Raw genomic sequence first — 22236 nt, 5'->3', positions numbered from 1 at the left:
CATTTCAACTATAAATAAAAATAGTAAACATGTCCATGGGTTGCTACGGGCCCCCTAAATATGGCTCAAAACCCTCACACTTTAACGTCTCTATTTCAACACGTGTCCCACCTGTGTCACCATGTTAGTCCCTCGCCGACACCATGTCACCACTTATTTTAGTTCCTCACCTCCGGCAATGACCACAGTGTCCTCTAATGACAACATGTCTAGATTTCGTCAATCCCAGCCATTGTATGACGTACATGTCACTAACGTGCAATCACAATGGAATGTTTAAACCATTAAAAACTAATCTTGTTGAGTTGGACATGAGGACCGCTCTCCTCAAGCTATTCCCTACACTTGGTCCCACGCATCCCGCTACAGTGACAACAGGGAGGCCATCGAGGAAAGTAGAGTAGGGTGTCATTGGCGGCCGTCGCAATGCTTCATTACCATGAGCGGGATCAAGGAACTTGGTCATGGAGGGTCACTCAAAGTATCCGATGTGCATTATTGATGGGTGCCAACAGTCGAACCGGGTCAAGTGAGGTGGGGCAAGAGAGTAAGTTTATCCTACAAACGGGGCAGCCGTGAATAATACCCACACATATGTGGACATTATACACCTTTGGTACTAAAATCATAAAGTTGGGCAGTAGTTAGTTGAATGGATTTGGACGAAATAGTCATCAAGACCGATGTTGATAATTAGGAAGATATTACAAACAATACTTGCTTACAAACAACACTTTCTTAGAATTAAGAGTATTTTGCACTAAAAACAAACAAAAGGCTACTTAAACTAGCCCAGATTGTTTGAGTCGCTTCTTAGGAAACCGTTCTTTCGGTGATTATCCCCGATAACAAGGTTGAAGCCAGCTGCACATAGATAAATTTAGAGGATTAGATATGAATGTGTATGCCAGCTGCAAATATCACAATTGCATTTTGTTTTGCAAGGTGCCCATACATAGCCATGTGCACATTGTCAGAAAACGGAGGAGCTAAAGAACAACTATAAGTTGAGTTGGGGCAAGCTATACACTACATGATGGTATCAGGTGGCTTAATCATGTTCTGAGGAAAGAGGACCATTTTATTGAAGAACGAAGTTACTTAATTAATCACTATTTCAGTGGAAAATGTTATGAAGGGAAAATGACAACAATGTCATCCCTGAATTGAACAAGGTCATCCGATTCCGGGCAGTGACATGTGAGTTTAGAGGCTGAACACATGTTGGAGTTAACATTAAGTGGAGATGTTTGCTTTCTTGTAATAATAAATTCGTCGACAAGCAAATGATGGCTGCACCGAATTGGGCTTTTGCACCCGATATCTCCCTACAATAAATTGAAGCAAACTATAAAGACCTCACTTTACTCATTAGTGGTGCAGAAAGTTCAGCAACATGGATTCTTTATTAGTGCTCCTAAACCCCTTAATTAGCACATGATTTCTCTGAACACTTGCAAAGTCTGCACCATCTACAAAAGGGTATAAAATGTCTTACTGTTAGTTTAATTAGTAATCAGATGATAAAAATATGACACTACAGTCAGATTTAGTTTACAATCTTATCTTATGGCAGTATTAGTAGGAGAAACCATATTTATGAAATCGAATAAATAGATCACTAAAATAACAAATCTCTGTGACCAAATCAAAATATTCAGAAGAACATAGTGTATGGTTGTGCCTAGCAAGGAGTACTTCATGTTCTGTGATGTCGTATAGTTCTACTGGCACATTGCATAATGAATGTGAGGTATTTATAGAAAAATAACTTCATATCCAACAACAAAGTAGTAAAATACACCAGAGAAATTACAAATGGCTAAGGCTTTCATTAGGGAGGCCGTTGGCATAATTAGAATAAACTTTGATAGTGCTTGATCTGCAGAACTAAAAAACTAACCACAAGGTGTAAGAGAAGGCATTTCCAGTAAATGGCGCCATGTACAGTTCTTATCCCGTTATCCGATTAGGAAAATCATGCACTGAGGTACATGCAGGAAGAATATGTACCTAGGAAGTGAGGAGCTTGTGGGTGATGGGCGCCCGCGAAGACATGATGACAAAAAATGAAACATATATGCTCTCTTGAAAAAATAACATGTTAGCAGTGCTTGGTGAGATGGCATGTATATAGCTTATATGAAGCACACGAATGGCTCTGCTTTCTTCAGTGTATTCTTTTTTTGTAGGAAACTTTCTAAGCAAAATAATGGTTTACAAATATTTGATGCTCTTCATGTAAGTGTAGACATAAACTCAAATACTACAGTAACGAAACTTTCAAAAAGCAATAATTGGAATTGCCTGAATCAGGCATGTCCCTACTGCAGTATTGAACAACTTTTGTGTCAATCAACAGGCCATGGACAACACTTCCTGCTTCCGCATCATACATCAATATCCCCATGTGAGGATGTCACTTCCCTAGTTCCGGTATGCTCAAGGCTAGCTAGTCATGTGTGCATCATGTTTAAATTCCATTTAAATATGAAATGAGGATTTGTGAAACCCTCAGAAATCATTTCTGGAAATGACCAGATAAAAATTGTTCCAAAGAGGTCCAAGAAAATGTTCATGTTGCTCTCTGAAAATATTGGACAGAGATAAAAATCAAACCAATATTTTTAGGAGCTCATAAGTATTTATTTTGGCCACTTGGAATTAATGAAGTAATTATTTGCTTTGGATATATATTGTTATATATAAAATATTTTCAAAAAATTATGCTAGTTGTTGAGGAGCTCTGGAATAATACCACTAGCTCCTACAAAAATTGACATAAGAAAATAAATTAGTTTGGTGTTGTTTTAAAATCAAACAAATGTCAGAAAAATAGAAAACAGAAAAGAATGGAAAAACTTACCTGGCACTTACCTGCGGCCCAGCTCCTGTGCTGGCCCAGCACTGGGCGGCCCAGCTGGGCGAGCCCACCAGTGCAGTCGTCCTCCTGGCGCCAGTCGGCCAGGTGTGTGGCCGGCGCACGCACACGGCCGTGCCGCCATGCCACCTGCCTGCCTGGACCCTCCCTCGTCGCCTGGAAGCCCCACTATCGGGGCTTGGGTGCGACATATGCCAAAGAATGGCTTATCATGGTGGGAGCGAGTAGAACGTCGCCGGTGCCTGGAAGCGGGATAAGGCGTAGACACGTACGCCGACGAACTTTACCCGGGTTGGAGGCTCTTCGTGGAGATAATACCCCTACTCCTGCTCTGCGGGGTCTTCGCATGATCACTAAGGCGCTAGTGATACAATGTGCTCCTTGAGCTGTGTCCAGAGGTAGGAGAAGGCAAGGCTAGCTCTTCCCTGCCCTAGGTAACTGGCTAGTTCTATCAGAGTTGGAACCCTTTGCATGGGTGGCCCGGGGAGCATATATAGGCCTGCCCCCCAGGGGTACAATGGTAATCGGGCCGGCTACTGGGGCCCGTCTGTCAGCGTCTCGAGCCTCCGGCTTCTCTGCCTCCTACTGGGGCCCGCCACCTAGTGGGCCCTGCCTGCTAGTTGGTGGCTGCTTACTGTAGTCGTGCTGTCTATGACGAGGGCTTGGTCATCTTATCGTGGCTACAGTCCCGCCGGCTGGCGGGAGGTTACTGTAGCCACACCTGGTCTCATTAGGTTAATGGAACGCTTGCCTTGGGGCAAGGGACGGCCGCCTGCTGGAGGCCGGCCCTTCCCAAGCCCGACTGATTGGGCGTCTGCCGTCTTCGGCGGTGTTACTGCCTGGTAGGACCTGCAGCTGGCCGGCCGTAGCGACAGGCCATCATGGGGAACAGGGTTCCGCCTGCTTGGAGCGACGTCAGGGGAGACATGGCACAGTGCCCCGCTGTGTGGAGATCTCCGCCTGTACGGTGCATTGTAGCCATGCCTGTCTCGTACGTCGGGGGCGACGTGCTTCACTGTAGCCCTGCTCTAGCTTGTACTCTCGATGGGGGCTCGGTTGCACCGAGGCTGCGAGGTGGCCGCCTGCCTGATGCCGCCCTCCCTGGAGGCCGGCCGGCTGGAGCCGGCCACTCATAGTGCCGTAATCTAGGGTTGGCCTCCCTCTGGCAGCCGACCGTTGAGCGAGCCGGCCCCTAGAGGACGGAGCTTCAGCTTGGGGTCCAGCTAGGTGGAGCTGGCCCAAAGTCTTGATAAATTCAGGGACTCGGGTGAGCCTACCCGTGGCCCATTACTCCGACAGTAGTCCCCGAAGCCGGTGAGGCATTGTTGTCGAGGGGCCGCGAAGTCTTAGTGGCTTCCCCCATCATCGGGCTCCGGGAGAGCGTCGATCCGTCTTGTGGCTAGCCGACTGCTGAAGCCGGCCTCGCCCAGGCGGAGCTATGCGGTGGCGTGCCTACTAAGCTTCCCGGGCCGCCGCCCGCCACAGACACGCCACGCGGCGCACGCCAACCCGGCAAGCCTGCCACCCCACGCCCCCGATGGGACGTGACAATGGATCGGGCCCGCCACTACCGTGCCTCGGTAACCGAGCGGATCCTTTGTGCCGATGGGGGCGGTTGCCATTCCCACGACAGTTTGCGGCGTGGTGAATGCGTGTGATAAATGGGGGACGTGGGGTCGTGGGCACAGTTAATCCCATGACCCACGCCCCGCCCCCTCGGCTTCGTAGCCCAAGGGCTATAAGTAGGGGGATGGGAGGGGTGCGGCAAAGCTTGCGCGCCCCCTCCCACTCTTCTTCTTCCTCCGCTCTCTCCTCCACTGCCGTTGCTGCTGCTCAGCGCTACCGTGGGGCTGCCGCCATCGTTCATCGCCAACATGCTCCTCTTCCTCACGCGGCCAGCCGGAAGCCATGGCGCGCGAGAAGGGCGGCGACTAGGACGGGTCGACAGTGATCGAGGATCACATCTCCTTCCTTTGCAACACGCGCTGGATGCCCAGTGTGGCCTTCGTCAAGGCGCTGGTGACGCCGGAGGAGGAGATCTCACCTATGCCGCGGGGAGACTAGTTGGTCGTCTTCCGCTCGCACTTCCTCCGCGTCTTCGGCCTTCCGGTGAGCGGCTTCTTCCGTTCTTTTCTTGACTTCTACAATCTCCGACCTCATCACCTCACGCCCAACACTGTGACTCTACTCTACGCCTTCATCACGGCGTGCGAGGGCTACATTGGCGTCCTCCCCACACTCGAGCTGTGGGAAGCGTTCTTCTATGGGAAGCTCGGCACCTCCGCCAAGGAGACGGCGGTCGAGTGCGGCGGCTTCGTCGCCGTGCGCCGACCAACGAAGCGGAATGCCTTCCCCATCATCAAGCTGGTGCAGTCCGTGAAGATGTGGCAGCATTCCTACTTCTACGTCGAGAACATAGATCCAGCTGCCGACTTCCTCAACCTGCCGCCTTATGAGGCTGGGCCCCCTACCGGGACTCGGCCCACCTGGGGGTACAAACCGAAACCGGTATCGGCGGACGCGGCGGCCGCCATCGGCCGACTCAGAGTGCTCCAGGAGTCGGAGGGCCTCGTGGCCTCCGACCTCCTTGTTGCCTTCGTTGAGCGCCGAATCCTCCCGCTCTAGAGCCACCCTCATCCGATCTCCCGGATGGGCGGGCACCGCGACCCATGCCGGCTGTGCACAAAAGGGATGCCGCCTGCTGAGGTTGCGCGGATGGTGAATGAGATCTCCGACCTCAAGGTGTCGGAGGAAGACTAACGGTATGGGAAGCGGCCGTACTCCCGCCACGATCCGCTGCCTGCCGTAAGTTTCTTCATCTTGTCCTTCTGATCTGTTTTCTTCAGCCTCGTTCTTGTCGTGATGCAACTCCTTTTCGGTCGCAGGAATACATGTCTGCGGCGACGGCCGCCCTCTTGGGGCCAGGCGATGACTACCAGCCGAATTTACCCGGCCGCCGACCTCCGGGAGGCGACAGAGCGGAACGCGCGGGAGGCGCGGGAGGAAGAGGCCAACCGTCTGGCCAAGGAGCAGGCGGCCAAGGCTGCCGCGTCTGCTGAGAGAGCGCTGGCGCAGGCGAAAGCCCAAGCCGCGGAGAGGGAGCGGCTCACGGAGGCCGCACGCCGCCAAGAGCCACTGCTCATGGTGCCCCTGAACAACGCGCCGCCTCCGCCTGAGTTCGTGGCGACGGCCGGAGGAGCCGGCGACGATCACCCGATCCGGGAGCAGGAGGGCGGCAACATGGCTATGCCGGACGTCTTTGTGCCACCGCAACCGCCTCCGCCGCTGCCACCAGCCAGCGGGACGCAGGATGAGTAGCCGGCCGCACCACCGGTGCCACCGGTCGAAGACATGGTGGTGACGGACCTGATTCCTGAGGTCCGCACACCCACGCGCCGCCGCCTTGAGAAGGCGGCCTCAGCACCATGGCCGCAGGACATCGACGCCATGAGCTCATCGGTCCCCGACACTAAGGTGACCAGCGCTGCGCCCGTAGGTTGGATACTCGGGGGCAGGACATGCGCCCTGAACCAGGCGTCCCTTGACGTCCAGGCCAAGCTCCGGGCACAAGCCAAGGCCCTCAGGCGCTGCAACGAGGCCTTCTTGGAGTCGCAAACCGCCATCCGCATAAGTTATCTTCGGCTTTCTTCTTTGGATGATCATCATGCTTCTCTCGTGGGGGCGCGCAAGCGCACCCATTGGGTGTAGTCCCCAAGTTCCGGGCCGGCTGCTGAGCAGGTGGGCTGGAAATTTATCTTGCAAACGTCGACTGCTGACTTCGTCTGGTGTTCCTTCTGTAGGACTACCACAATCTCCACGCGACTTCCTACAACTCCAGGGTCCAGGAGCTGGAGACGCAGACCGCCCATCTGACCGAGAGCCGGAATAAGCTCTATCTTTCTTTCTTCGCGGGGGCGCGCTGGCGCACCCGCGGTCTGTAGTCCCCGAGGTTCGGGTCGAATGCTTAGCAGTCGGGCCGAATCTCCTCAGTGTTTCTTTCTTCATTAGTTACATCTTCTCTGCGGGGGCGCGATGGCACACCCGCGGGATTTAGTCCCCGAGGATCGGGACGACTGCTGAGCAGTCGGGCTGAATCTCCTCAGTGTTTCTTTCTTCGTCTTGGCTGCTTGACTGATGCTCTTTTCTTCTTTCCATTTTTCCAGAGGCCAACACCACCTTGCAATAGCAGCTGGGCGAGGCCAACATCGCTCTGCGCGGCAAGGAAGTGGAGTGCAGCAAGCTGGCCGAGGAGCGAGACCGCCTAGTCGCTCAGCTTACCGAACAGGCGGAGGCCTTCAAGGCGGCCCAACTGGAGGTGAAGATGAAGGAGGCTGACCTTCTCACTGAGTTTGAGGTCGAGCGCTCCGTCTGGGCCGACAAGGAGGCCCAGATGACGGCCTGCTTCAGCAGCATTGAAGATTTGGTCGATGGTAAGTTCATTCTCTTGATTTCTTGTTTTGAACTGTCGGCCCTTGTCCAGGCCTGTCCCTTGCTTATAACCTTGGTCTTTTTCTCCTTCCGTCTGAACAGACTTCTTCCCGGGCCACTCTGTTGCCGCAATCCAGATGATCGAGGCCTAGCGCGAGGAGCGGAGGGTGGAGGGCGCGGAGATTGCCACTGATGCTCCCCGGACTCTTGGTGAACAGATCCTCAGCATTCAGGCCCGGCTTTGGCCTGCTCATCGCATGCTGCGCCATCTCCAGTGCGTCGGAGCTCAGGCGGTCTCCGCCCTCTGGCCAGGTTTGCCGGCTCCGTGCACCCCAAGTCGGACTGTCGACTGGCTGGAGGTGGCGGCCGGCCGCCTGGAAGCATGGAAGGGCTCCGCAGCCCGAGCAGGAGCGCGCCGGGCCTTGGAGTTCGCCAAGGCGTGGTATCCTAGGCTAGATTTAGCCCAGTTGGCCACGTTCCGACTGGAAGCGCAGGGGGAGCTGGCAGTGGTGGAGCCCGAGCTTGTCAACAGGGCGGCGACAATCGCCGACTTCACCGATACCAGCATCTTCATTCCGGAGGTGGTCGAGGAAGGAGGCAAAGCTCCGCAAGAGTGGCTCGGGCTGAACCCGGAGGACAAAGAAGATTCAGCTGAATTCATCGACTCCAGCAATGAAGGGGAAGACGGGGAGGAGGAGGAGGAGGAGGAGGAGGAGGAGGAGAGCGATTTGGACCTGCCGGAGGTCGGGGCGGACGGTCAGCCCCAACCTAACCGGGCCTCAAGCAACAAGCCGCACACCAAGGTGTCGACTGCTACTGGAGACGGCTAGGCGGGGATCAACCAGCCACCCATTCCACCGGCGGATGCCACCGACTCCATCCTCCATCCCTCCGCCGCCCCGACTGCTGCTGGCGATTCTTCTGCCCAGACGGAGCCACCTGCCGCGTCAGGAGGTGGAGCCGACCCCAGCATCCAGCCGGAGCCTTCTGCCGTGCCAACCGGCACTGCCCAGCCGGAGCCTTCTGCTGCGCCAACCAGCGCCGCCCAGCCGGAGTCTTTTGCTGCTCCTTAGAATTTTATCTGTTTTATGCTTGCTAATTTGAACACCTTTGTTAAATTCACACAATTCCACCCGCGGGTGTATATCAAAACTTTGTTTGAATGCCGCCCAGAAGGCCTTTATCCATGTAAATATTCTATCACAGCTTTATGCTTTGCTTTGCCGACTTCTATCTTTCCTTGCCTTTTACTCCTTGGTTTTTTCCTTTGCCGCCCTCCCTTGCCTATCCTCTTGCTAGCCAAGCAGCCGCTCTACAGACTGCGGCGAAGTTGAGTGTTGGCAATGAAAGTAGGAGCTGGCCGGCCGGCTGCTCGGCAGTCGGACGAAAAAGGTGAGATGGCGGCCTTCGCTATATGCGTTTTGTCCTTAGTCGTTTTTCATGTGAGCGCTGGTTTGGGACCCCTGCCCGCCGTACAGTCGCTCTGCGAGCTGCGGCTTCTGGCAAAGGAAGTGTCCGGCGCCAACACACTATTTGTCCGGCTGCAGAAGGCGGCATATAGCAGAAGGTGGCGAGCCTCCGGGCCGACTGGTCGAACCCGGTGCCAGGCGGAAAAACAATACATACTCATGGCATAATACTTATCACATAGATAAAGGAGGGTAGTCCCCGAATTCATCTCGGGGGACCCGGTGTCTTTGTACACAATACAAAAGGTAGCGTGGTACATACTGCTTTCAACTGTAAAATCTCCGGAGGAGGTTTGCATTCCACGGCCTCTCCATCACCTTGCCTCAATCATCTCTCCTGCGTGCTCTGGGCTTCTGAGCGTCGATCAGATAGTAGGAGTCGTTGCCCAACACCTTGTTGATGATGAAGGGGCCTTCCCAAGGCGCTGAGAGCTTGTGCTAGCTGGCTGTTCGCCGGATCAGCCGGAGCACAAGGTCTCCCTCTTGGAAGGATCTTGGCTTCACCTTGCGGTTGTAGTATCGGCGCAGACTCTGCTGGTAGCTGGCGGACCAGCTGAGTGCCAATAGCCGGCCCACTTCTAGTAGGTCGACGCCGTCTTCTCGTGCCTCCTTGGCGTCCGCCTTGGTGTACATGGTGACTCGCGGGGAGTCGAACTCTGTGTCTATCGGGATGACGGCTTGAGCACATTAGACGAGGAAGAAAGGCGTGAAGCCGGTCGACTTGTTCAGAGTTGTGCGCAGGCTCCAGAGGATGGCCGGCAGCTCGTTGAGCCAGCAGCCGGCCGAACGCTCAAGAGGCTCGACCAGTCGGGCTTGATGCTGGACAAGATCAGGCCGTTTGCTCGCTCAACCTGGCCGTTTGACTGCGGGTGGGAAACAGACGCTTAGTCCAGTCCGATGCCCTGTGTCGGGCAGAAACGAGCCAAGGCTCCTTTGGCAAAGTTTGTGCCATTGTCGGTGATGATGCTATGTGGTATGCCGTACCGAGTGGTGATGTCGGTGATGAAGGTCACGACAGTCGGCCCATTCAGTTTCTTCATTGGCCTGGCCTCTATCCACTTGGTGAACTTGTCCACAACGACAAGCAGATGAGTCATGCCTCCACGGGCTGTCTTGAATGGCCCCACCATATCCAAACCCCAAACAGCAAATGGCCAAGCAATCAGAATAGTCTTGAGTGCAGAAGCTGGCAAATGCGGCTTGGAGCGGAATCTTTGGCACCCTTGGCATTTCTGGACTAACTCTTTGGCCTCTTCAAGAGCAGTCGGCCAGAAAAAACCATGGCGAAAGGCTTTGGCAACATGGGCTCTTGAGGCCGTGTGATGGCCACATTCACCCTGGTGAATGTCTCTAAGGATTGCTTGGCCCTGGTCCGGCTCCACACAGCGCTGGTACACACCAGTGACACTGCGCCGAACCAGCTCTCTGTTGACTATGGTGTATGCTGCTACTCGCCGTTGCACCTGCCTGGCTAAGATCTCATAAGTCGGCAGTTCTTTGTTCACAAGAAATTTGAGGATTGGCTGAGCCCAGGATGGTGCTGATATTTCTTCTACTGCCAGAACTGCAACTTGTATGAGGGTGGTTGGGCCGAGAGGTGGCGGGTTGGCAATTGCTTCCGCATGCGGAGTTGACGGAATCCCCAGGTCAACTGCTGAAGTCCCCGGGCCGGGCTCTGGAGTCCTCGAGCCGGGTGCTACTGCAGCAGTCCCTGGGCCGACTGCCGAAGTCTCAAGTCGGATTCGACTGCTTCGGGAGGGGCCGGCACAAAGAAGGAATCTGATTCTGGGGACGGCTTGACGGATGGCTTGAGAAGGCGGCGTAGGGCGACGCCGGCTGGTATTGCTTGTCGGGTGGAGCCAATCCGTGCCAAGGCATCTGCTTGTTCATTGTCATTTCTTGGCACATGGAGAAACTCGCACCCGTCAAAGTATCCACTGAGTTGCTGTACTAGGAAGCGGTAGGTTGCCATATTTGCATCCTTGGCGTCCCAGTCGCATGACGACTGCTGGACCACCAAGTCGGCGTCACCATAGCACAAGATCCGGCGAATGCCGAGTTCCTTGGCAAGCCAGAGTCCGTGTATGAGTGCCTCATATTCTGCTACGTTGTTCGAGGCGGCAAAATGGACTTGCAACACATATTTGAGCTTGTTGCCTTTGGGAGAAGTGAGGACGATGCCGGCTCCCAGACCGGTGCGCATCTTTGATCCATCAAAATGCATCCGCCAATGGGTGGAGCCTGGTGCTGGCGGTAGGTACTGGGTCTCGGCCCAGTCAACGAGGAAGTCGGCCAACACATGCGACTTGATGGCGGTGCGAGGCTGGTAGTAGATGGTGTAAGGTGCGAGACTGATGGCCCACTTGGCCACTCTGCCAGAAGCATCCCGGCTTCCCAGGATCTCAGCAAGCGGAGCCGTGCAAACGACGGTTATTGGGTGCTCTTGAAAGTAGGGCTTCAGCTTCTTGGCGGCAAAGTGCACGCCATAGCACATCTTCTGATAATGCGGGTAGTTTTGCTTGGAGGCGGACAGTACTTCACTTAAGTAATATACTGGTCTCTGGACCGGCAATGCTCTGCCTTCCTCCTTGCGCTCTACCACAATGATTGTGCTGACGACCCTACTGGTGGCAACAATGTAGAGGAGGATGGGTCCTTCTCAGTCAGAGCTGCCAGGACAGGCGGGGTTGCCAACATCTTCTTGAGATGGGAGAAGGCTTCATCCGCCTTGTCATTCCACTCGAAAAAAGTGGTCTTCTTCATAAGTTGGTACAGAGGGAAGGCCTTCTCACCCAGCCGACTCATGAAACGGCTAATTGATGCCAGGCAGCCGGTGAACTTCTGCACGTCCAGCAGTCGGGCGGGCACCTCCATATTCTCAATGCCCTTGATCTTCACCAGGTTGCACTCTATGCCGCGCTCTGAGACCAGAAAACCAAGGAGCTGGCTGGCTGGTACTCCAAAGACGCATTTCTCCGGGTTGAGCTTGATCTGGAATCGGCGCAAATTCTCAAAAGTCTCCTTGAGGTCTTCTAGCAGCATGCCACGCTTCTCCGTCTTCACCACTACATCATCCACATAGACATGGGCATTCTTGCCGAGTTGCTTGAGGAGACACTTCTGCATGCAATGCGAAACGTGGCGCCGGCGTTTCTCAAGCCGAACGTCATGTTCAGGTAGTACAAGGCTCCGAATGGCGTGATGAAGGCGGTCTTCAGCCTGTCGGCCGGGTTTAGCTTTGTTTGGTGATACCCCGAGTATGCATCCAAAAAACTCTTCTCTGTGGAGTCTATTACTTGATCAATCCTTTGCAGAGCAAAGGGATCTTTGGGGCAGGCTTTGTTGAGGCCGGTGTAGTCAATGCACATGCGCCACTGCTTGTTTTTCTTCAACACTAGGACTAGGTTGGCCAGCCACTCTAGAAAGAACAGTTCCGTGATGAATCCGGTTGATAGAAGCCGGGCTATTTCTTCTCCGACAACTCTTCTCTTCTCTTCCGACAGGCGGCACAAGGGCTGCCTGACCGGCTTGGCGTCAGGTCGGACATGTAACTTGTGCTCGGCACAATCCATCTGAACACCCGGCATGTCCTTGGGAGACCATGCGAAGATGTCCCGATTCTCATGGAGGAAATCGACGAGCTCGCTTTCCTATTTGCTATCAAGGTTTGCACCTATGACAGCGTGCCTCTCCGGGTGCTCCGAGTCCAGGGGTATCTTCTTTGTTTCCTTGGCCGGCTTGAACGAGCCCTCAACCTCCGACTCCTGGGGGATGGGTGACATTTCCGCCTTCTTGCCTACCAACGCCACCACCCGGTCAAGGAGCCGCTTCTCGGCTGCGATCACGAGGGACTCGGCCAGCCGACTGCTATCTGCTATGCAAGCGACCGACTTCTTGTAGTCTCCGACTACTGTCAGGATCCCCTTGGTACTAGGCATCTTCATCTTGAGGTAGGCATAATGGGGGACTGCCATGAACTTGGCCAGAGCTGGCCGGCCAAGCAGTGCATGGTAGGGGCTTTCAAGGTCCACCACTTCAAACCAAACTGGCTCACGGCGGAAATGATTCTTGTCCCCAAAGAGGACATCAATCTGGGTCATGCCGATTGGTGAGCAGGAAAGGCCAGGGCCTATGCCATGGAATACTGTCCGATTGGGGGTGAGCTGCTTCTACTTGATTCCCAACTTCTCCATTGTGTCACGGTACAGGATATTGATGCTGCTGCCGCCATCTATCAAGACTCTAGAGAAACGTGCTGCCCGCCTCTCCGGTGCAAGGGTAGCTTCTAGGACCAGGGCGTATGAACCAGGGGAAGGCATCACTTCCGAGTGGTCGGCCCTACTCCAACTGATAGGCTTCTCGGACCAATGGATGAATTCTGGAGTGCTGGAGGCCACTGCTTGCACTTCTTGTTGTTGTTGCCATCTGTTGCGTCTGTCGTCGGCCATGCTGGTGAACACAACGTAGGCTCCATGTTCCTCTGGGTACTGGTCTTGTATGGCACCGACTGGTCGGGCCGCCAGCTGCTGGGGCTGAGGAGGCGGCGGTCCGGTAGGCGGAGGAGGCAGGAGTCCATCCCCCTTGGCGATTCTAGTGAGCCAGTGACACTTCCGAGTGGTGTGGTTGGATGGCTTCATGCCACTATGGAACTTGCAGGGTGCATCTAAGGTTTGCTCGTAAGAGAAGGCGGGCAACCAATTGGACTTGCCACCCTTCTGCCACTTGGGTGCCGGCTGCCCTTCTGGCTGCTGATCCTCGACCGTTGCCACCTGCCGGCTGGTGGAAGCTGGCTAGGTGGCCTTCTGCTTGTTGTCACCTCGTTGCTGTCGCCGACTGGTGTCACCATCCGGAGTCCGAGGGGCCTGAGGTACCACCTTGCCAGATGCGTCAACTAGGATTTCCGCCTTCATGGAGGAGTCAGCCGTGGCGTGTTTGTCGACGATGACCAGCAGCTCGTCGAGCGTCTCGGGCTTGTCGTAGAGGAGTCGATGCTTCAGGAGGGTGCCCTCTCGGCACCCGGCGGTGAAGTACTTGATTGCCTACACCTCGTGCACGCCTTCGCAGGAATTGCGCAGCTCGGTCCAGCGCGTGAGGTAGTCGCGAGTCAATTCTGTGGGCCCTTGAACGCACAAGGAGAGCTGTCGGGGCTTGGGAGCCCACTTGTAGGTGCTGGTGAAGTTGCGGATGAAGGCCTCCGTGAAATCAACCCAGCTATTGATGCTGCAGGGCTCCAGGCTGTTGAGCCATGTTCGGGCAGTGCCTTGAAGCATGACTGGGACGTAATTCACGGCAACACGCTTGTTGCCGTTTGCTATGCTGACGGCTGTCGAGTAGTCGACCAGCCAGTCCTCCGGCTTCACGGAGCCGGTGTACTTGGGCATATCTCGAGGGAGGGTGAACCCTTTGGGAAAGGGCTCATCCCGAATTCATGGGCCGAAGCAAGGCGGACCCAGCACATCTTCTTCTTCTAGTGCTAGGGATCGGTTGAGGCGGTCGATCCAATGGCGGGCATTGTTCTCTCCGACTCCCTCTCGGCGGCCAAGGCGGTCGCCGAGTGTCGGGTGCGTGATAGGTGGCGGAGTGGGATATCTTGCTCTGCGAGGCAAAGGAGGTGGAGGATCACCTCGGTGCTCCACCACTTGAGGGCGGCCGTCTTCGTCACGCTCAATGGAAAGGCGAGTCCAGCTCCGGCTGGCCGCCTGCTCGTTGCCTCGTTTACCACGGGCGCCGCCAGTCGGCATCTGGGATGTTGCGTCGTGCTCTTGGCCAAGGGGCGGCTGGTCATTCCGCGGTGCGGGTTCTTCGGTGCGGCAGCCGGCTTCGTGCAACACGGCAGCCGCGTCTAGGAGCTGCTGGACTCGCTTCATCATGTGGCGACGCTCGTCGCCCTCGTATGTAGCCAGCTCGTCCGTCACCGCCTGGGCGACCCGGATGTTCTCTGTAGGCGTGGCGTAGACGGGGCGTTTTGCCCCGAACATGCTGGCGATGGTCCCGCCACGCTACCGGACAGGGCCAATGCGGCTAGGCCCCCCAGGATCCGGCGTGTCACCGACGGACCGGTCCATCTCGCACTGATAGGCGTCCGAGAGGCGCCGCATGCTGGCAAGCCGGCCAGCGCTCTCGAGAAGCTGGACGCGGCGTGCCTCCAGCATCTCAGCATCTGCGTCTTCTGGGATGGGCGCCGTCAAGTCCCGCAGCGCCGCATCGAGTGGGTCTCGAGCTTCTCTGTTCGAGCGCTCGCCACTATTAATGACGAGCACTTCCATGATGGTGCTCCCGCTACTTTTCTCGCGAGGAGGCAGCTCGTCGTAGATCACCATGTTAGTGGGGAACGCGTCAAGCGACAGCGTGTCGGAGTCGACGATCATCGGGTCGGTGGAGCCAACAGACTCCAAGTCCACAGGAGGCTCGCTGGTGACGTGAAGCTGGTCGAGGAGGCTGACGAGGCGGCTCTCGGGGCAGCCGGTGCCTGCGTCGGAGGCCGGCTCATCGGAGAGGTGAATCTCGCCAACGAGGTCGGAGAGGTAGCTCGCCGGGCAGTCAATCTCCGCGCCATGCAGGGCGTCGAGGCTGACGCCGTCGGGCGTGCTGGGCTGGCTTTGCTTGCCAGGAAGGAACAAGGTTCCCGTCCAGAGCAGGTCTCCGGGAGACGGTGCACCTCGCCCCATGGTGGGCGCCAAATGTCGGGGGTTGGGTGCTACATATGCTAAAGAATGGCTTACCATGGTGGGAGCGAGTAGAACGTCGCCGGTGCCTGGAAGCGGGATAAGGCATAGACACGTACGCCGACGAACTTTACCTAGGTTGGGGGCTCTCCGTGGAGATAATACCCCTACTCCTGCTCTGCGGGGTCTCCGCATGATCACTAAGGCACTAGTGATACAAGGTGCTCCTTGAGATGTGTGTAGAGGTAGGAGAAGGCAATACTAGCTCTTCTCTGCCCTAGGTAACTGGCTAGTTCTATCAGAGTTGGAGCCCTTTGCATGGGTGGCCCGGGGGGCTTATATAGGCCTGCCCCCCAGGGGTACAATGTTAATCGGGCTGGCTGCTGGGGCCCATCTGTCAGTGTCTCCAGCCTCCGGCTTCTCCGCCGACTACTGGGGCCTGCCGCCTAGTGGGCCCTGCCGGCTGGTTGGTTGGTGCTTACTGTGGCCGTGCTGTTTATGACGAGGGCTTGGTCATCTTATCATGGCTACAGTCCCGCCGGCTGGCGGGAGGTTACTGTAGCCACACCTGGTCTCATCAGGTTAATGGCGCGCTTGCCTCGGGGCAAGGGACGGCCGCCTGCTGGAGGCCGGCCCTTCCCAAGCCTGACTAATTGGGTGTGTGCTGTCCTCGGTGGTGTCACTGCCTAGTAGGACCTGCGGCTGGCAGGCCGTACCAACAGACCGTCATGGGGAACAGGGTTCCGCCTGCTTGGAGCAATGTCAGGGGAGACATGGCACAGTGCCCTGCCGTGTGGAGATCTCAACATGTACGGTGCGCTGTAGCCATGCCTGTCGCATACGTCGGGGGTGACATGCTTCACTGTAGCCATGCTCTAGCTTGTACTCTCGATGGGGATTTGGTTGCACCGAGGCTGCGAAGTGGCCGACTGCCTGATGCCTCCCTCCCTGGAGGCCGGCCGGCTGGAGCCGGCCGCTCGTAGTGCCGTAGGCTAGGGTTTGCCGCCCTCTGGCAGCCGGCCGTTGAGCCAGCTAGCCCCCAGAGGGCGGAGCTTCAGCTTCGGGTCCAGCTAGGTGGAGCTGGCCCAAAGTCTTGATAAATTCAGGGACTCGGGTAAGCCTACCCATGGCCCATTACTCCGACATCCGTGCGATGCCACTCGCCACCCCGCACCCCTCTCACTCTCTCCCGTTCTCATCCACTTCTCTGCCGCTCATTTTCTCGCCTGCCAGAGCGCTGTCGTCGCCACCGCTCGCCGTTGCCGCACCCACCGCCACGGCCTCACCCTCTCCCCATTCTCAGAAGCTCCACCACGTTGCCGGCTACCTGCCCATCAATCCACGCGCCTTGGGAGGCCCTGGAGCACCGTCAACATAGTCGTCTTCATCTCCGGCCGCCAGAGATCAACTTCGCTGCCCCGCCGACTCCAGTGCATCCCCGAGCTCGCCGTCAAGCCCGTCGAGTCCGATGTGAGCTCCTGCTCAATTCTCCTCTCCCCGTTCCTCCGTTCTCGCACCATAGCTCCCTCCCCCACCATGTCCATAGCACTTCGCCGCCGGCCATGTCGCCACCGCGGCCACACCTACGGGAACCTGCAACCGAGCATGCCACCGTGGTCAGTACGTCTCCAGGAGACGAATGCGACAAACCCCAGCTCCTGCTGTGCACCATAGCCCCGTCTCCCCTCCCCACCGAACTCCGGCCGCTGCACCAAGTGGTCGCCGCCATCGATCTAGGCCGTCTCCGGTGAAACGGAGGGCACCACTGGATGCGCCCGAGGCTGGGGTTCACGTAGGTGCTCTCCGTGCGCGTTTGGTCGCCGGAGCGACGATCCCGCAGCCCGCCGCCGCATCTGGCCTCACCAGCATCGAGTCGCCGGTGGGGTTAGCCCCGGTTGACTGGGTTTGACCCTGTCTGACCAGGGTTTGGCCACCCTGGGTCACTGACGCGTGGGGCTTGCCCTGTTAATTAAACCAGTTTAGGTTTAATTCAAACTAGGACTAGCCACAGACACTGACACATGGGACGCACATGCCAGGTTTGACCCCAGTTAGCGTTGTTGACTTGCTGACGCAAGCATGATGCAGTGCTGATGCAGTTATTCATTTACTGGATTTAAAATAAATCAGGAAATTCCAGAAAATGTTATAAACTTCAAAGAATCATAGAAATTCAACCGTAGCTTAGATTGAAATAGTTTATATATGAAAAATTATCAGAAAAATCCAATCTATCCATCTGTACTAGTTTTGTGCATGGCAAACCAACTTATACCTACTATATAAGTGAAACATGTAAATGGCATTTATAAAGACTTAACTTGGAGTTGCATTTGAACTTTTGGTTCAAAGGGACTTCATCCAAATAAAAGCTAGTTGCATTAGCTCAATCAGCATCGCATATTCATGCCATGATCATGCATCATATTGTTGCATATGCTTGTGTTTTGATTGCCGACACCGTTCCTTCTCGATAGGTCCTACTCTGGAGAGTGTTCCAGAGTACCTGTCTGAGGAGCAGTGCCCCTCTGTTGATCTACCAGGCAAGCAAACCCCCTTGTTCATTCTGATACAATCCTACTCTCTCGCTCCTGCTCTCAGTTATTGCATTAGGACAACAATGATTCAATTGCTACTTTGTGCTGCGGTAGTTGAACCAATTCCTCTGCATGACATGTCATTGCCACAATTAATAGTTGAAACCCACTAGCATGTGTAGGAGTTGATTGAGCCATGTTGTGTTCCTACCATGCCATGCCTGCTATTGCTTAGAGTATGTCAGGTATGATTCATTGGGAATGAATTGGAGTGTTAAGATATATTTTGGTGCTGAGAATGAACTGTGTGAACACGATTTGTTAAAGGTAGCAGTGAGAGGCCATGTAGGAGTACATGGTGGGCTGTCTCACTGAAACTGTCCTTAACCACTGAGTTCTATGTATGTTGTCCAATGACTAGTTACTACCACACATTGGGTTCCAGTAACTCGACCCCTCTTGACTTATTAACCAACTTGATCTCTGTCCAGGAGTTGCAAATAGTTTCTGGTGCTTGTAGGCAGTGTTATTCTTCTACCAAGTGGCACCTGGTAGGGTGGCTTTGGGGCAGACTAGGCACACGTGGCATGGTGTACTAAGTGGCACCCGGTTTGTGGGCTTGGGAACCCTGCTCACATCGTTTGGGGCCGTGATGGAAACCTTGGCAGGACTACCATGCAGATAGAACCCGAATAGGCGATAAACCTGGACTAGAGTCTTGTGTGGTTAGTCAGGTCGTGGCCGACACCCTCACCAGGCTTCCTCTTGAAGGTTGCTGAGATACATGATGTGTACATGGCGGTAAGTGGAGAGAGCGTGTGTGAAGAAGTACACCCCTGCATGGTTAACATGATCTATTCGAATAGCCAGGTCCCCGGTTATGGACTTCTTGGATGCTTACGTGGTACATAGACAACTTTGAAGTGGATAGTCTAGAATGCTCAAGACAAGTGTGAGTGCTATGGATGGCCTTCTCGTAGGGAGACGGGGATGAATCCATAGTAGTGTATTGTGTGGTGATTAGTGGACTCGTGTGCGTTGTCTCACCTCAAAGAAGTTCTTGTAGTCGTAGAACAGGATAGCCACTGGGACAAAGGTGGCTTGCTGCAACTAAACCCCGCGTTACCTTCTTGATACAAATGCATGTATGATAGGATCTGATGTAAGTCTTGCTGAGTACCTTTGTACTCATGTTGCTTTATTTATGTTTTTGCAGCGGAGACTTCGGTCTTACTAGTTTCCGTGGACTTCGACAAGTAGCTTGTACCTCAGCTACGATCTTGATCGGATGTTGTAGATAGTCAGGATCTTCAGCGTTTTTCATTTGTAGATGTCTGTACTCACATGTAATGCTTCCGCTTGTTGCTTGTATGCTCTGACTGTTGGGTCATGTGACACCTATTTGTAATAAATGCAATGATGGCTCTTCTGAGCCTTTATCTATATGAGTTGTTGACTTATGTTGTGATGCCATGTTGTAAAACACATACTTCCATGTTATGTGTACGTGTAAAGTATATTGCTATGTATGGGATCTCACTATCTAGTTGTTTATCCTTAATAGCCTCTCTTATCGGGAAATGTCTCCCAGTGCTTCCACTGAGCCCTGGTAGCTTGCTACTGCTCCAGAACACTTAGGCTGGCCGGCATGTGTCCTTCTTCGTTCCTGTGTCTGTCCCTTCGGGGAAATGTCACGCGGTGTCTATCGGAATCCTGTTAGCCTGCTACAGCCCAGATTTTCCAGAGTCCTGCTAGCCCAGCTGCTACAGCCCGGATTCACTCGCTGATGACCGACACGTTTGTTGCTGGGTCATGTATGTCTGTCCCTGTAAGTTAGTGCCACTTTGGGTTCACGACTATCCATGTCAGCCCGGGTTCTTTGTCGTATGGATGCTAGCGACACTATCATATACGTGTGCCAAAAGGCGCAAACGGTCCCGGGCATGGTAAGGCGACACCCGTGGGAATACCATGCGTGAGGCCATAAAGTGATATGAGGTGTTACATGCTAGATCGGTGTGGCATAGAATTGGGGTCCTTGTCAGATATCGGGTTCCAGCAAAACCCTTAAAGTTTGAACTCTGGGGTGCGCATGAAGATCTACTCCCTACCGATCCACGTCCCAACACCTCTTCGTGAATCTAAGCTACACGATGAACAACACAAGGGACAAAAGGTTTATACTGGTTCGGGCCACCGTTGGGGTGTAATACCCTAATCCAGTGTGTGCTGTGGTGGATTGCCTCTAGGGTGATGACGAACAATACAAAGGAAGAACAGCCTCATGATGGGTGTTCTTGTGGTGGTGCGGTGTTCTACTTGGATGGATTCAATCCCTTTCTACTATGGTGGCCATCTCTATTTATAGGGGCCCTGGTCTTCTTCCAAAATATTGAGTGGGAAGGGAGCCAACAACGGCCATTTTGAAGGGGGACAACTAGTACAAGCTATCCTGACTAAAGTTGGTCTTTGACTGCTAAAAGCACTAGTGATGACGCCGTCTTGGGCTCCACGGTGATCCCCGTCCTGCCGTCCCGCTGGTCTTGGTCTCGTTGCACTTATATTGGAAACCTTTGCTTGATGCCTTGGTACTCCGCGCCTGCGCTTGCCCCCTTTGCACCAAAGAGGAAACGAGGACACTGCGCTGGCTAGCGCCCGTCTGGTCTTGATCGTCATAGCTTACATCACGAGCACCTCGCGAGGTACTCTTTGCCTTGATCCCTCCACCTCCTCGCGAGCCCGCCTGGTGAGGCCGCCCCTGAGGAAGCCTTGCGTCATCCACCCCGCGAGGCTTGGCCCCTCGTGAGGGTCTTGAGCTTGGGTTGATGTAGACGGGTCATACTGGGCCACTGCTTGAGCCACGCCGTAGGCCGCAGGCAGGCAAGTCTAGGGACCCCCGTTCCCAGAACGCCGACAGTAGCCCCCGGGCCCACGGCGCGCTCGGACTTGGCTTAGCAGCGAAGCCAAAGGGAAAGTGCAGCGCGCCGCGGGCCCCAACAGCCTGTGGCCTTGGTCGCCGCGTGTTGGTTGATTGGACATGGGCGTCTCCGCTTCCCCATGCTGCCTCGGCAACTACCCGATTTGACGAGTCCCTGCTGCATGCAAAAAGAGTCATGATTACCTGCGATCGTGGGGGCCGACGTTTGGCCTTCTTTGGGCTATAAATGTGGAGGGGCGCAAGCCCTCCGCTGCACATCTCCCTTCCCCCCGCCTGTTTCGTCTTACTCCTTGCTCCAGTTGCTTGTTGTGTCCCATGGCGCCCGGGAAGAGGTTCTCGGCCGCGAAAAAGGGGAAGGCTTGCCAGGAAGGGTCTGGCTCTCCTCCGCCCAAGCGCGGCCGTGTTCGTCCCTGCAAGCACCCCGTGACTCCTGCAGCGGCTCCTCGTGGTCGCGGCAGTGGTCCTTCGCGCGGTGATGGCAGCCCAGTAGGCGGGGGAAGACGCGACGTGGCTGTGTGGCCTCCCCGGCCACGCTTTCAATTGGCAGAGGTGCTGCCGGAGTTTGTCGTGTGGTAGGCAGATCCGTCCGGCAACTGGCTCCAGCTCCCTCGCTGCTTTGCCGGCAAACTGCCAGTCGATGGGCCTGGCAGGCTCTGGCTGCAGGCGGACGACTGTTGTAGCAGGGCTTCGTGGGTCGCGGTGGAGATCTCTGTCGCCGGGAACGTGGCCCTGGCCCGCGGCTCACAATCATTTGCCCGCGCGCGCATCCTGGGCCGACGGTGCACCCTCCACTTCAAGTTTGATGGCGACGTGACCCTCTATGTGAGGGTGTTCGGAGAAGATGGCCTCCGTGTTGAGTGTTGCCCCGAAGACGGTGACGGTGACGAGGTGCTTGGCCTTGGCAACGGCCGCGGCGAGGGCGAAGGCGAACCTACTCCTAGCGGCGTCTGCAGCTCGCCGAGCTTCGACGACTCCTCCTCCAGCGACAGCTCCTCCAGCGGTGGCCGCGACCAGCCACCACATCGCCACGCCCGCCTGGAGGGATGTTGCGGGTCATCCCGTTGCCGTACCTCGATGAAGCGCGAGGTGGAATCTGATTGATCTTGGGAGGACGGTGCGGATCCCTCCTCGCGAGTCGTCGCGGGGCACGCGCCGCTTTTATTTTGTTTTTCTCCTTTTTCCTGCATTGAGAGAGGGAGAAGTACGGTGCCCTGTGGGGGCGTGCAAGACTATTATCCCTAATTATCATGCTATTTCTATCATTCTCGTGATGTGTTAGGGTGTTGCGGCTATGTGCTTGCATGTAGGAACAACTTAG

Source organism: Triticum dicoccoides, chromosome 3B (assembly GCF_002162155.2).
Source record: "Triticum dicoccoides isolate Atlit2015 ecotype Zavitan chromosome 3B, WEW_v2.0, whole genome shotgun sequence".
Classification (NCBI taxonomy): domain Eukaryota; kingdom Viridiplantae; phylum Streptophyta; class Magnoliopsida; order Poales; family Poaceae; genus Triticum; species Triticum dicoccoides.
Note: the sequence above shows the minus strand (reverse complement) of the source record.